The sequence below is a fragment of the Macrobrachium rosenbergii genome, unplaced genomic scaffold (genome assembly GCF_040412425.1).
Source record: "Macrobrachium rosenbergii isolate ZJJX-2024 unplaced genomic scaffold, ASM4041242v1 282, whole genome shotgun sequence".
Classification (NCBI taxonomy): domain Eukaryota; kingdom Metazoa; phylum Arthropoda; class Malacostraca; order Decapoda; family Palaemonidae; genus Macrobrachium; species Macrobrachium rosenbergii.
Window position 1 is genome coordinate 955,305 of NW_027100730.1, and position 17,155 is coordinate 972,459.

The window sequence follows — 17,155 nt, forward strand, 5'->3', positions numbered from 1 at the left end:
ATAATGGACAAGGAAATCTGAAGAAATCTGGCAACTCCAGCGAGGAAGTTCAGATTTTATGAGTGGAACCTCTGTAAGACGGATCTATTTATCAAATTTGCTGGAATTCAGCTGCTATTACTACACACTCTCTCTCTCTCTCTCTCTCTCTCTCTCTCTCTCTCTCTCTCTCTCTTTTAATATATATATATAATCCACACATCGGAGGGCAATATATCAGGCAGAGAAGGCGCAGGAACACATACAGATCCAGTAATACATACATTTATTTGTCTACGCGTTTCTTGAAAGTGTGATTGTTTAAGTTCAACTGATTTTCTATTTTAAGTTTTTTTATGTTTTGTGTATGTTTACTTTTAACTATGTATGCTGAATGTCCCTTTTAATTTATAACTGTAGATGATGTCCTGATGATGTGACCACGGGTCAAGAAACGTAGACAAATAAATGTATGTATTACTCGATCTGTATGTGTTCTGCGCCCTTCTCCTGCCTGCAATACACATATATATATATATATATATATATATATATATATATATATATATATATATATATATATATATATATATATATATATATATGAGCATAATGTAGTATAACTTCAAGAAACTTATGTCTTATTCATCTCATGATGGACCCTGTAAGGGATTATTGCCGTCAGTACACCTCATGTGTGCACTGTAGGCATTACTTAGGGGTCTTTGCAGCATCCGTTTGAGTTTGGCCCCTAGGCTGCAACCCCTTTCATTCCTTTTACAGTAGCTCTGTTGATAGTCTCTTTCTTCCCTCTTACTCTCCTAACTATTGATTCATTGTGCAACTGTGAGGTTTTCCTCCTGTTACAAGTTCCTCATTGGACGGGTGGGTATCGTTCTCAGCTAGCACTCTGCTGGCCCCGCGTTCGATTCTCCGACCGGCCAGTGAAGAATTAGAGGAATTTATTTCTGGTGATAGAAATTCATTTCTCTCTATAATGTGGTTCGGATTCCACAATAAACTGTAGGTCCCGTTGCTAGGAAACCAATTGGTTCTTAGCCACGTAAAACAAATCTCATCTTTCGGGCCAGCCCTCTCTAGGAGAGCTGTTAATCAGCTCAGTGGTCTGGTTAAACTAAGGTATACTTATTTTCCTCCTGTTACACCTTGAAGACCTTTAGTTTTCTGTGAAAGTGTCCGCACTTTTTCTCTCCACCCTCAGATCTTAAACCTACTCAGGCTAGAGGGCTGCAAATTGATATGTTGATCATCCACCCTCCACTCATCAGTCATACCAAATTGAAGCCCTCTAGCCTCAGTAGTTTTTATTTAATTTAATGTTATTAAAGTTAAAGATGTCTGTGTTCGAATTCTGTCTGCTACTGGACGATGCTCTTACGAATAACGAAAGCACGTAACGTTGGAATTCGTCTTTTATCATATAGAAACGTGAGAACACTTATGCAAGATCATACAAGTAGGATGCATTTTATCTTCCCAGACAAATAAATCTATCTTATTCTAGCGAAGCAACGCTCTGTAAGTTTGTATTTTCTATATTCCAATTCCTCTCTTACTATTCATGGGAGAGAAAGTTATTATTTTACCTACATTGAGTCATTTATGGATTGTCGAAAGGCTTTCATCAAATTAATCTTGCAGTTCTTCATCTAACATATATCATTTTAAGTGATAGTATAGTCATGGCAGGCGAACATATGGGTTCAGGGAAGTTCCAAATATAAAACTGAAAGGAAGCTAAATCTATGTCGAAACTTGGCAGGAAAACTGATAGCAAATTTAAACATGTGAATGACGGTTCATCATTTCAACGTCCTCCAGTCAGATTGCCTCGAGAATTGAGATAAAAAAAATTATTTACTTTCATAGAAAAAACTATAGGTTGAAATTTTCAAAAAATGCGATAGGTTTACAATATAACAGAATTATATTATCATAAGTGATATGTTTACTGAAATATTCCAGTGAATGATAAACTAGGTTTTCAAGTCAAAGTGTACCTCCTTGGCCCCAACATAAATGCAGGACAAAGGAAACAGGACTATGCATCATAAAGACTACTTAGTGCCCGCTCAGCGCTATTGGCAGGACACCACCTTTCGTGGGGAAGTATGGCCATTTTCTCCTCAGTTTATTCAGGTTTATTACTGAATTTTCGAGGATGTGATTCCTCAGTACCTTTTGTTATCTTTTCCGTTTTAAAGATATTGATTTTCATCCGGCATTATTTTATGGGCATCTGAAGGTGCCTCAAAATGTTACCTGAATAGTATTTTCATTTCACTGGTATTGTGCATAGGTCAGCACCTATGAGGCAGAAATTTTCATCAATGCTCTATTGTTTCATTGTCATTTCTAGGGCAGTGAGGAGGTAGCTCTCTCTCTCTCTCCGTCCACTTAATCCTTTGAAAAGGCAATCGATCCGTTGCATTGCACTTATCCCTTTGGTAAAACAGCAGGATCACTGATGCAGCTCCTGTGAACCAACGCAGCTGTGCAGGACTGTCCATCAGTGAACCAAGGTAGCTGTGCAGGACTGTCCATCAGTGAACCAGGGCAGCTGTGCAGGACTGTCCATCAGTGAACCAAGGCAGCTGTGCAGGACTGTCCATCAGTGAACCAAGGCAGCTGTGCTGAACTGTCCACCAGTGAACCAACGAGCTGTGCAGGACTGTCCATCAGTGAACCAAGGCAGCTGTGCAGGACTGTCCATCAGTGAACCAACGCAGCTGTGTAGGACTGTCCATCAGTGAACCAAGGCAGCTGTGCAGGACTGTCCATCAGTGAACCAAGGCAGCTGTGCTGAACTGTCCACCAGTGAACCAACGTAGCTGTGCAGGGCTGCCCATCAGTGAACCAAGGCAGCTGTGCAGGACTGTCCATCAGTGAACCAAGGCAGCTGTGCAGGACTGTCCATCAGTGAACCAACGCAGCTGTGCAGGACTGTCCATCAGTGAACAAACGCAGCTGTGCAGGACTGTCCATCAGTGAATCAAGGCAGCTGTGCAGGACTGTCCATCAGTGAACCAATGCAGCTGTGCAGGACTGTCCATCAGTGAACCAAGGCAGCTGTGCAGGACTGTCCATCAGTGAACCAACGCAGCTGTGCAGGACTGTCCATCAGTGAATCAAGGCAGCTGTGCAGGACTGCCTTCTGATGGGGCAAGAGGATCCAGTATCAGATCCACTTTGGCGAGCATCATCACAAAAGTCGAGTTCACAAAATAGCGTTTTTCTGGCAAGCTGACACCGTGCCAGATATTTTAATACCTCTCTGAATTATATAAAGTCTGTGCCTATAGCTGTAGTACTCACTATAGTTTATAATGAACTTGAAATTATTTAATGATCAATGAACTAAGTTGAATGGAGGCTAGTGAATTACATCCAACCTGAAACATGGGAGGCAGCTTGGGTAATTTTTCGGAAGACTCCAGCCACCCATTTCAAAAGATGCCAGTTACCCAATTTTGCATGAAAAACCATTTTGGGTTTTACATGCAAAAATGCATAGGAAATGATAGGGCACTAAAAGAACCTAATAATACCAACCTATTGTAACCTAGGGGCGTTTACTGGTTACATTTTTGCCATATTAGCTATAGAGGGGCCGTGGGGGCGCCGGTATTGTCATGCCCTTTAAGACTTAATTTGTTTAATTATTTTTCTCTGTTATTAAGCATTTGCGAAGGTTTTTTATTGAAAAGAATTTTTTTGTTTTGATGTGTTTTGCCCAAGAAAAATATAAATTATAAAGTGGGAGGTGGCTGGAGTCTTCCGAAAAATAACCGCAGTTTGTATTGTATGAGTATTCGTGATGCGATGGTTCCCATTACAGATTAGGAAGGTTTTCTATGCCTGCAACGGCTTGTTTACATATCTGGAAGGTAAAGCTGATTCAGAATAACTCCTTAAGCCTGTCTAGAAGTGGCCTTATGGTCAAATACCCAAATTTGCCATGTATGTCAGCATCGACACCTGAAAAGGTATACATCCAGTGGTGCATGCCCTCCCTCACGTCTTCAGTAGCGATGCACCTGTTTCCTCAGGACGCTGAACATTTGAAAAAGAACATGAACGGAACTGGGAAAAACCTTTTCTCTTCATTTCCCAAGAGACCTAGAATCGTATCAGCAATCTACAAATGCAGTTTGCTGTATTAGAAATCCATGTCCTGCCTTCTTTCTGACGCTTTGTTTTTCTCTGGTATCTGTTGGAACCCTTGAAAATAAGATTTCTGGACAGCCCTATAGATGTAATAAAATCACTAGGCGTTTCTATATATTTTCTTCAATTCTGCAACAACCTGTCTTTCATGAAATGTAATTGTAACGTGTATGAAGGTCAGCGTCTCTCTGTTTTCCTACTGCGCCTCCCTTTGCTGAAGTCGTTCGAGAGCCCTGATTGATGTTGCACGTGAATCACCTCAGCGTCTTCGCTTACTCTGATTTAATCAGAGTTGCTGTTTGTCGTATCTGCAGTGCCTCTCTGAGTCTACTTTGGGGTGCCCTGGTCCTGCCACCGCCTCCCCACCCCCCCCCTGCAACACACTGCCTAACTCCTTCCCTCCTCGATGGGCCGGAGTTCAGTTCCCCCGGCCGGCTGATGAAGAGTTAGAGGAATTTATTTCTGGTGATAGAAATTCATTTCTCACTATAATGTGGTTTGGATTCCACAATAAGCTGTAGGTCCTGTTGCTAAGTAACCAACAGTTCTTAGCCACGTAAAATAAGTCTAATCCTTCAGGCCAGCCCTAGGAGAGCTGTTAATCAGCTCAGTGGTCTGGTAAAACTAAGGTATGCTTAACTTAACCTTCCCTCCTGGGAAGATATCCTTTCTCAAGTCAAGGGAGGACTGTCGCCCCTTTGTCCTCCTCCTCCTCCTCCTCCTCCTCCTCCTCCTCCTCCTCCCCTCCTCCTCCTCCTCCTCCTCCTCCTCCTCCTCCTCCTCATCATCATCATCATCATCACTCACGAGATTTATAAGCATCTTTCCCTCTCTCTCATTCCCTCCAGTAGACACTGAACTTAATAGAAGCAATAAAAATGTGCCTTAGCAATTATCTTTTTTCTAATTCTCTTCCAGTCCGGTTTCTGTCAGCCATTCTGCTGTTGGTGTTAAGGTTCTTCTGTGAGATGAACGCTGCTGTCCAGCAGAATCCGTAAAGACCTGACTGGTGGAAAAGACCGAATTCTTGGCAAAGCTTCATTTTCAGTATCCAGAAGTCGACCAGTTATAAGTAGAGCATGAGAATTTCGAAGCGTTGAATGCGCTCATCCATTAACATCTAAGTAAAAGTAATTCTCCTGCACCATATGAAGTCATATGATCAATTTGGAGAAATGATTTTTTATGGCGTGAACTTTCATCAGTAATCATAAAGCTCTCCTCTGTCTATAAACGATATTCTATTAATAATTTTCTAATATTCTCCTCTTCTTTTGTTGTTTAGTCTCCAGGAATAGCAAGATTTACAAAGAAATAAATAGCATTCATTAGCTTTTCTTGTCCTCTGGTAGTTCCTCATTGGGAGGTGGGTACCGTTCTCAGCTCAGCACTCTGCTGGCCCCGCGTTCAATTCTCCGACCGGTCAATGAAGAATTAGAGGAATTTATTTCTGGTGAGAGAAACTCATTTCTCGTCATAATGTGGTTCGGTTTCCACAATAAGCTGTACTGTAGGTCCCGTTGCTAGGTAACCAATTGGTTCTTAGCCACGTAAAATAAATGTATTCCTTCGGGCCAACCCTCTCTAGGAGAGCTGTTAATCAACTCCTCAGTGGTCTGGTTAAGCTAAGGTATACTTAACTCTTTCCTCTACGGTAGCTAATTCGTTTTCGAAGTTTCTAACCAACTGTGGTCTCGCTTTCCAAGAGTTCGTACGAACACTTGAACGTCCATATTCATATTCATTATTCAGACTCAGCATCTTCATGACAACGAGAACATGGAATTCCTAACTGGCGGTGGTCATTAAAGGCCGCTGTCTTCCGTCGGTAGTAAGAAAAGCAATCGTTAATTCAACAGTATCGCAATTTCCTCGGAACCTCAGTTGCTTTTTAATTCAGACTCCATAGTAATTCGGTTGCCCTGGAGACTATGATGACTGAACGTTTCCAGCAAATTGGGATGAGGATATAGCTCTCGTCTTATTGCGACCCATCGCCCATTCACAAATTTCTATGAGCGTTAATTTTGGCTGGTTTCAGTGGCCTCTGTATCACCCAATATTCTCTCTCTCTCTCTCTCTCTCTCTCTCTCTCTCTCTCTCTCTGTGCTACAGTATAAATGCTGGCAATTCAATTTTTTCTTTACACCAGACTCTGGCTGTTGTGGTCAGGGACTGAAATGAAAAACAAATATGAAAGCTAATTCTGCTTTACTATCACCCTTTATTTGGCATTTTTAATGCCCTTTGAAATTGTAAACATTTGCGATTTGATATTTTGGCATAATTCTTATCTTTAATTGGGGAGTTATGAATTATATGTAACACTAACAGGATACATTAAGATAATGTATATTATCTTATTCTAATAATTTTCTTAACTGATTAGTTTTCATATCATCAAGTCATCCTTACCTAAGCTTCATAATTCTCTGTCTACATTCGACCTGTCAACCCTCAGTGGAATCTTAACTTTTTCATTTCTTCAAAGCAACACCGAAAATAAGGGTTATGATGATTGTGTATGTATGTATGTATGTATGTATGTACGTATGGATGTATTATGTACAGTATATGCACGTGCAATCCTGCATCTCAGAATACAGGGTGTTTGAAATTAGAGCCCCCCATCTACAGCATAAACTATAAAATTGATATGGATAAAAACAAAAGTCATTCAGAACAGGTATTCAAGTTTCCCTCTCTGAGTATTTAATATTTTGTGTGGACTCCATCTGCTTGTACCATAGCCTGCATTCTTGAGGGGTATGATTTCAGCAAATCACAGAAAAGCTGAGACTCAAACTCCATTTCCCTTAGCACTTTGGTCACCTCTCTTCGCAGGTCGTCAAGGCTTCGTATACCTTCATAGTTCAGTGTGCACCTCAACACGATCCTTTAAGATACTACCAATGTTTTCACACACATTAAGGTCAGGGGAGCTACCTGGAAATTCACTTGACGAGAATAAATCGATACCACTGTTTCTGAAGCAGCTCCTGTGTCTGAAGAGCCTTGAAACATGGTGCCTTATCATGCAAAAATGTGACTTCTTCAACAGACAACACATTTTCAGGATCTTTGAGGAAAGGAAATACTCCACCAGTAAGCACAGTTTCTCTGAAGTATTTGCCATTCCATAACTGTCCTTTTTCTTTGAGGAAAGGAAATACTCCACCAGTAAGCACAGTTTCTCTGAAGTATTCGCCATTCCATGACTGTCCTTTTTCTTTGGAACAGAGGAAAATGCCAAACATTCAGGAAATTTCACAACTTGGTGATAGCGCACGTCATCGCTGATATCATCCAACTTTGCAGCCCAAATGATGTCATTTTTATGATTTGGCTTCCTAACTGTGTAAATGAAGAATTCATCTGATGCGGCAACATGGAGAAAGTCAGTTTCATCCCAATCTTTAAGAAATGAACCACAAAACCATGCACAATCTTCTCTGTTGCTGAGTGATATTGGGCTTGTTGATAACATGAAATGGCTTGATACCAGATTTTTTCAACTCACGATATACGACACTATAACTTCTCTTCTTTCCCCTTATTGTTTCTAGTTCAAGCGCCAATTTATGTAAAGACTTTCTTGGTCTACCCACTGCCTCACCTATGATGTCTTTTGACTCCTGAGAAAGGACTTCAGGCCTTCCAAGATTCTCACTCTTTTTGTGATGACAGTGATATGGATTTTTGTTCCAGTTTCTTTTAACAAAGGATTCATCTCTTTTAATGTATTTAGCTATCCAGGAACGTGAAATGAAGGATGCGCCGCATCCCTGGCCTCTCTGAAGGTTATAGCCCGGATTCGGTCAAACCATCTGTTTTCCTCCAAGTCGTTAGCCATGGCTGTATCGAACTCTGTCACTCAATCTGAAAATACAAGAAATGTAAAATGAAAAATAGCTTAATAGAAACTTAAAATAATGTACTTGGAGATAGGCTACAGCAGAAAACTTCATAATTTTCCACTTGTTCTGTGGAGGGGGGGCTCTAATTTCAAAACACCTGGTATACATATGTATATATAAATATATATATCGATGGGGTAACGAGGGAAAGCACAGAGCATTTTCATGATTTATTGTGCCAACGTTTCACAAACCATCTCGGTTGCATTTTCAAGGCTGCAAATATTTGAACACCATATTACTCGTAATAACTCTTAGAATATTTCGACAAAATATATAGATTTACTACATTGACATCCTCAGTAAAAGTAAAATATAGCAGAATAGTGAAATTTAAAAAAAACAAATCAGAATACAAAGATATAAAAACACAAGAACGTAAACTTAAAAAGCTTAAAAAAACTTAAAAAATGTAAAAAAAGACGTAAAATAATCTTGACATCACTGGTTACATCAATATATTTAAAGTGAGACAAAATAAAATTAGTAAAAACCAGCAAAAAAAAAAAAACGAGAAAATTAAAATCAAAATAAAATTACTACTGCCAAAAGAAGAAACATAAAAGCGCAAAAACACTACGGAGTAAAACACCCACCCAGCGGGCGGGTATCAAAGAGAAAACTAAACAGAAGAACCTTCAGAGACCGAGAAACGAAAGACGAAGTGCAACGGGCCATTACGTAATGTACAATTGGATGGAGGAATTCTGCGAGTTTAACGACGGAACTAGCTTTTTATCATTATGGACTCTAAGACGTGAAGTTCGTTTTCATTTTGTATGTGTCCTATGATTTGGAAATCTTTGGCCTCTGTGTGTTTTACAGATCTTTGAGTGATTCCGAATATTTGATTGTTCTGTATATATGTATATATATATTTATACATATATACATATGCATGTATAAATATATATAGCCTACGTACATATGTATATATGTATGTATATATATTTATATACATATGAAATGCTTAAGTGTAATGTTATATATTTCATTTTTTTAGCTAAGCATTCCTTGAGATATTCTAGGCAAGGGTAAATGTGAATCAGTGCCTACATAATCACAAGTCATTGCTGACAAAGACTCATTGTCAGTCTCGCTTCCCATGGAGACAGAGGGCATCATTCCTTGGGTGATGTTCTGTCCAGGTCGGAATGCTCCGATAACTGGAAGTCGCCAAGTTCCAGAGGAACGTTCATTCATGAGTTTGCTCCTATGGACATGTCATAGGAAGTGTGAATTTTCCATTTTGAGTACAGGCTAGACATTTGGGTCTTGATTTCCTAGTGAAAAGATCTGCTTTGCTGGAAGACTTTGCGTACTGCCTGTGAGATGTATTGTATTAGAGGTCAAATAGATGAGGGGAATGTGACTTATCATGACTTTGGTCGTGCTTGACTTAATTTGACTTACGTTGTAGAGACTCAATTGTTGCCGGTTGATACCAGTGTTACATCTTACTTGGTTATTTCTGGGTTACCAATTCTGGGATGTAGATATTCCTATTACATTTTTGTTTGATTCCAAACCATTTGCCATGTTAGACTACTGAATAAATTATATTTTTGTAGACATGCTTTTGTTGAAATTCCTTGGTTCAGTCAGTGACTTGGATGCCGACCGAGAGAGAGGAGCTGAGCGAGTGAACTGTGAGAGAGAGAGAGAGAGAGAGAGAGAGAGAATGCACTAGCTCAGTGTCACGCTGGCCAATGTTACCATGAGTCCTTTCGGGATGTTAGTTAATTTATCACTGACCTTATAATAGATGTAGTAAGAGGTTATGACCTTATTTGACCTTGTATAACAGTGATGGCAGCTGACCTTACGACCTTTGACAGCGTATGAGGACTGGTAACGGGGAAATTAAGTTTATGTAGGTCATAATAGGGCGTGTTCCAGTAATCATTGAGGGGTGAGTGTGATAGCACTGTTGGTGACCTAGGCTTTTTCCGTTCGGCTGGGAGGGAGTTGGGTGATTCACGGTCAATTGTTAATGCACTGTGTTTGTGTAAGTGTGTTTGTGTGTCATGAGAGCGGCAGAATTTGTTTCTTTTTCAGATTGGAGAATTGATTTTAAATACTTTTTCCCCACAGGTGGTGGATGAAGAAGTGGATATTATTATGTAAATGCTCTTTTTATGCTGGTTGTAGTGAGGACTTAGTAGGGAGCAAGCCAGTTCAAGGGCGAGCAAGTTTTTTTTCTGATTACGTTGCAAGTGACCCGGTGTTGCTGCACTTAGTGACATGCTCATGACGCAGTTAGTTGGGTGGAGAATTCCTGCTCCCTTCCCATTCTCTCTAAAGCCCGTTTTCTATGTATGTGGGGGTAGACAGAGGTAGTTAGATGTCGGGTGTGACTTGGCGTATTTTTGTGACCGGCAGTTCGCATTGGAAATTAGGAACTAATTGGGGATTACGGAATACTTTGTTTTTTTATTAATCTGATTACTTTTGGGGAAAACTTGTGTTTTTGTGTTGATAACTGCTTGAAGGTCGTTGGGTTATTGGGAATAAGTATTTCTTACTCAATTGGCTAAACGTTTCTAAGATTTTCTCATTTTTTTCTCTCTCTCTTTTTTTCTTTCGGAGATTTTCCCACTTGTCTTCACGAAGATTTTCTTTTGGAATCTCTGTTTGTGTATGAATATGATATCAGGTTGTGTTGTTGGGACTTGGAGTTTTCAGTCCCGACAATATGGCAGAGGGTGGTGAAGATAAGGATAAAGGTGACGTTGTTACACAAATTTACAACCATTGCCTCCAGGTTCAGCCATTTCCGGGTTGGTTGATGGGTTGGTTCTTCCAGTATCCCTCGAAATTTTTATCGAGGTTGTGTCAATTACCTGGTTGCCAAGAAAATTATGGATGGGGTAGAGGCTTTGAATGAAGCAAAAGGGTTCCTCAGTTTAGAAGGAGATATCGGACAACATTGTAGGAGTCATCAATTTAGAAATTGTAAGACAGGGGATGAACTCAAGAAGTATCTGAGGTCAGCTTATGGGACATCTGAAGTCAGAGATGCAGTTTGACACCTTAGGTCGCTCTTTAAGATTCGCAAGAGTCAGGATTCTTTGGTTAGATTTAGCACCAGATTCTTCGATCGTCCAGCCTTTTTCTAGTAGTTTTGATGGTTTGGTGGTGACATGGGATGGAATAGAGACTATTTATATTTTGGGTGATCATTATCAGAACTCTGCTATTAACTATTAAGTCAGGGTGTACTTTAGTTCACGACAGATATGTTTGTGACAGTAGGATTTTTGCTCTTTGGAACGTCGACTTGTTAGGATGTGAGCTGTCACTTGTTCAGAATCGGACACCTTCAGACTGTGACTTTACAACATTCCGACTGCAGTACCACGTGCGTGACCTCTATGAAGACTCTCATGGCAGTTTTTTGTGCAAGCTGCCTGATCTCCATCTAATGTCATAATACATCAGATACCTTCAGGCGGAATGTATCTTGCCTCTTTGATACTGCTTGTCGGATTGTCACGCCAAAATTCCAAGAGCTCAGCAGAATGGTGTACAACTCAAGCACTTGGATCTTCATGCATCACCTTCATTGGGAGCAGGGCATTATCCCTGTGCCTTCTCCTGGGGAAAAACAACCACGTTTCCTCCACTTCCCCCAGTGCCTGAAGATGACTTCTTTGTTCCACAGCACTGCATTCTCTCATCAATTTTCTTGTTGGTGGCAACCTTCTTCGCCATGTTGTGCATAGTGCTGGGGTCAAAAGCTCCAAATAAACCATGTGCAAATAAACACTTGGCCAAAGGGAAGCCAGCCCCAGGTGTTGCTTTTCAGCTGGTGCATGAGTCAGGGGAATAGAACTTGTTGCTTCCCTCATGCCAAGGGTGGCACAGCTGGTGGCCGTGCTACTGAAAAATTTAGGATGAATATGCTATTTCATTTTTTAATTAAGCAGCCTTCTTGGAGATGTTCTGGGCAAAGGTAAATGGAAACAGTGCCTGTGTATTCAGCGAGTCAGTGCTGACGAAGGCCTAGTGTCAGTATGGCTTCCCATGGAGACAAAGTTCATAACACTTCGATGTTCTGTTCATATCGGAATGTGTCCATTAGCTGGAAATCGTCAATTTCCTGCGATTGTTCGCACGTGAGTGTGCTCTGATGGGCGTGCCATATGAAGTGTGAATGTTCCATTTTGAAAACGGGCAAAACATTGGTGGAGCCTTGATTTCTTTGTGAAAAGACATGCTTGGTTGGAGGACTCTTGAGTACTGCCTGTGAAATGTGTTGAATTAGAGGTCAGATGGATGGAGGGGAATGTGACTTACCATGACTTCGGTCGTGTTTGACTTATTTTGATTCTTATGTTGCAGAGACTCAATTAGTGAAAGTTGATACCAATATGTTATCTTATTTGGTTATTTTGAGTGTACCAATTCTGGGATGTAGATATACCCATTTAATTTCTTGTTTCATTTCAAACCATTTACCGTGTTAAATTACTGAATAAATTATATTTTTTGGTAGTCATGTTTTTGCTGTTCCTCCTTAGTTCAGTTAGTGACTTGGATAACGAGAGAGAGAGAGAGAAGAGAGAGAGAGAGAGAGAGAGAGAGAGAGAGGAGTTGACTAGAGAGAGAGAATGTGCTGATCCAGTACACAGGCTGGCCAGTGCTACCGGGGAATTTTTGAGATATAAGAATGGGCTCTCCCTACTAAAACTCCCAGTTGCACTAATTGCAGAAAGAAAGGGCACTTGGAATCTCAGTGCCCTTTAAGGGAAGAACTGCTGCAAAGCCATCCCCTGATCAGCCTAAGCAAACCCCACAACCTTTATCAGCTCCTAGCAAGGACTTCAGTAAGGTCTTTTGCATGACCTGTAAGGTTTATGGGCACTCCTCCCTCTGGAAACATTTCCCTGGTCAAACAACAACTCCCGCCATTGCTCTGGCGGTTACCAATTCATCCCCAGGCCCTCCAGCCAAAGGTCCCATATTTGTAGCACCCCCTTGCGGTTGCTACCACGCATGCCAGGTCCAAGCATTCGAGGACACTGGAGCACAAATCTCCCCTATATGAAAGACAAGGTCCCCTATGGGGCTAAAATTGAAGACCAAAAACTTACCACTCTTGAGAGCATCAATTATGTAAAAATGATTTTACCAACAGTTCGTGTAAGGTCACTGGGCCTCACAGAACTCACATCTGCACTCCTGTAGTTGCAAAACACATCCCTGGAGGCTATGATCTCCTTCTGGGACAGGATGCCCTGTCTCCACCGAACTCCAGTCAAGTTAGAGGCCCTGACCTCTCATAATCTCCAAAAGGCACAGTTAATCTACACAGAACTACCTCAAAAACACTTCCAGTGCCACCTGAGCAGTGCCAAGCTTCGTCCGTCTCGGTAGTGGAGCCCTTACCAAGTCTAATTCACGTGCCTGGCCCCACCTTAGTGCCAGTGCCAGAGCACACACACCACATCTCCCTCCAGGAGAGCAAAATTTGACTCTAATTCCCTGCCAGTGCCACTCGAGTGCCCTGAGCAGTGCCACGCTCTGGTCCGTCCTGGATTTTGAGCCAATTTCTAATGCAAATCCTGCACCTGGTCCCAACTTAATGACAGTGTTAGAGCCAAGTTCAACTTTAAATCCTGTGCCTGGCCAAGCCTTAGTGCCAGAGTCAGAGCAACACATAGATCTCCCTTCAGGAGATGCCAGTCTGGCCTCTCTTTGCCCTGCCTGGGCCCACTACCAGTGCCAGAAAGAGAGCCAGCCCAAAATTTACTAGGGTCCATTCCAAATTCCTGTGACCTCAGCGGAAGCTCACTCCCTGATTCAGCCTCACAACCCGTGTCTGAGTTGGTCATCATAACATATGAGCCCCTCAGCCCACAAAAACTTCATCTATGTCCCAGGCCTTGGAAAATAATGTCCTGATGGAAAATTCAGCCATATCTCAGCTCGCCTCAGAAATCAAAGAAATGTGCCACTAGATAGTAGAAATTATTGACACTGCCAATGCTCCAGCTGTTGCAGCAGCAGGAGTAAATGGCACCCCAGTACTTTCCTCGGATTCAGCTTCACCGGCTCCTCCCGCAAACTTAAACCATCAGTCTAAAAGAAGGCCAAAGAAAAAACCAATGGCGTAGAACCTCCAGGTAGCCAAGAGCCTTGAACTCTCATGGCACTTACACCTACATGGCACAGTGCCACCCTCACTTGAGTAATTATTCTCTTCTTGTAATTCTGTAATTTTGTAATGTTTCTCCTAATTTTGAAAGTTAAACTTTAATTTCACTTTATGCCTCATAATGGCAAACTTTACCCTGCATCTCACTCTGCCCAATGCATAGTGACGTAAACCATATAAGTCATTGACTTTTCCCTTTCATGCAATTGCTTGCATGATTAATCTAAAACCCTTGTTTGTATTGAAATATTAACTGTGACTTTTATCTGTAATATTTTAAATCCCTATAACCAATAACTTCTATCTCTTAAACTACTTGCAAATAAGCAATGGAAAATTGGCAGGTGATCAGTAAACAGGTCAGAATTGTCCATATATCAAAGGGATAGAGTTCGTATGTTGACGAACCCGTATATCAAAGTGAGAAAGTTCATATTTTATGAATCAAAAATAGCTGGGGATAAATTTAAAATGTGCAGTTGGGATGTCTGCATATACTTACTTATATAATTCTTCAGATTTGCAACTTGCAGTTGTTGTAACTGCATTATCATTGAAACTGATTTGTAGTAAATTAAATTCAGTAGAGTAACATTATAGTAATGAGTCAAAATAAACTTACATTGTAAGCAGACGCATAATAATTTTGCCTTTATACTATATCTTGGGATTTTAAGGTGATAGAGAGAGAGGGAGTTACTTTTAAAACATAAAGCTAAACCGACATTCACGCCCAAAAAAGTGAGTAAAACGTATTTCAATGAGGGGAATTGTACCGTGCCATTGTTATTTGCAATACCACATGAAAGCCCCATGTATTAAAATTAACTCCAAATTAAAACATAAATGAAAGACTGAGTCGACACAAGACCACCCAGATTGAGGGACAAGGAAGTGGTAAAACACACTGAACATTAGCGCTAGCTAAATCCTGCAGTCTTGATCAAGATCTCCACCACCTCTCTCCTTGTCTATTATCCTGCTTTTGTCTGCCTCTAATTTCCCTTGGGTACTGTCGTTCCATTTCACTATTTCAACGCTTGCTTTTGTGGAAGTCTACAAGACACGGCAAAAACCGGCACGCTAACGGACATTCACCCACACACTGGACTAAGGCTGGAAGACATGAATGAAAAGCTATATAAAGGGACAGGCCAAGAGTCAAGCAGCAGTTCTTTACCAGCCGACACAGAGCAGAATCCTTGCCAAGTCGGTCTCCGACCACCCTTCCTCTGCCTAGCCCATCTTTGTCATGCCTAACACAGTCTCACCAAAAGTCCCTTGCCTTAATTACAAATTCTGGTCTACACATCAAGACAGCACATCTTGCGGAAAAAGGTGCAGTTGGATTTGGAGTCTGTTACAACGCCCATTCTTCCACTATCATTTTCATTCTTTTTAATATTAATGCCCCTGAGACAAATGAGTGAAGTGGTTAATGTTTTCAATTCAAGTAACGTAAGCATACTCATGCAATTTGCTTTTCTTAATTGCTTCCCTTTCAGCCTTCAGCATTCCCAAAGTGAATGCGTAGGTGTTTTTCCTCACAAACCAAGTGGCAGTGAGTTTGCCCTGCAGTAATAGGCGATTTTGATTCCGTGTGCCTACCTGTTTGTCCAGGGTGCCAATTCCTGATCTCCCGATGTGGAAGATACCTTCAAGATTAATATCTGAAGGTTTATATGCCGCCGTGGCAAGAGTTCAAGAGTTCCTGTGTATTGAATCAGTTTTAGAGGTTCCACACCATAGTGTGATTATTTTCATAGTGAGGAGCTCCTGTATAATATCATTCTGATCTGTGTAATTATAATCTAATTAGTGAAAACTTGCTTTTCCCTTAACTTCCATTTACATTTACTGTTAACTTACTCCTTTTCATGTGTGGGGCCAAATCAGCCAGATGTTCAAATTGTGATTAGAGCCAGGTGTACCTTCCCCGGCCACACCCGTAAATATTATATATATATATATATATATATATATATATATATATATATATATATATATATATATATATATATATATATATATATATATATATATATATATATATATATATATATATATATATATATATATGTAGTGTGTGTGTAAAACAATTACATAGTAAATATCGGAGCAGGAAGTAAGATACATATTTTCAGGTTTCCCAAGTCTGATTTACCTGAGTATAAACTTTACTAGGAGTTCGTGACGCGATTCTCGATCCCCTTCCCTTTCCCAAGAGAACTTTGACCCCTTGGGCATTCCGTGTTGCGTTTCTCCCTCGGGAAATTTTCGGTCGCCAGAGGAGGGTTCCCGATCAACCCCCTCTCCTGAGGCTCTCCCGCTCGACGGATTCTGAGGGGAAGCCGTTGCGAAAAAGCCAGCTGATCACTTCACACTCGGAGAGAGACGCTAATCATCAGTTTCCAGTCGAAAGCTCGTCCAGCGTTTGGCTCTGGCCAAGGAGGGAGGATAATTGTATCATTTCATGTCAATTGTTCTGTTCTATTTGTGTGATCGACTCCTCGGCGTGAACCTCAGTGGAGAAGAGACGTGATGTCCCAGGCTATCCCGAAATTCTGCTCATTTGCTGGAATTGGTAGGTTTTACAGTATTATGTAATACCTCTCAAGATTTTCCAAATGCATTCACTAGTATTCTTGCTCAGGTATAGAGAACATACAATATTCAAAATTAGGAGCCTCAAAGATAGTGTAAAGAGAAATCCATCTTACCTTAAATCTTACTTGTTGATTTGTTTCAAAATAGTTTTACTTCAATGTCGCTGCTGGGAGAAAGGGAGCTGGGGGTTTGGTAACATGTACACATTCGCTACCGGGGTCCAAGCGATGTCAGGCAGGGCAGCCGATCGAGGCTACAGCCTACCCCACCGCCAAATCAAAGTCCTTCAAAAGAAGGCATCGTG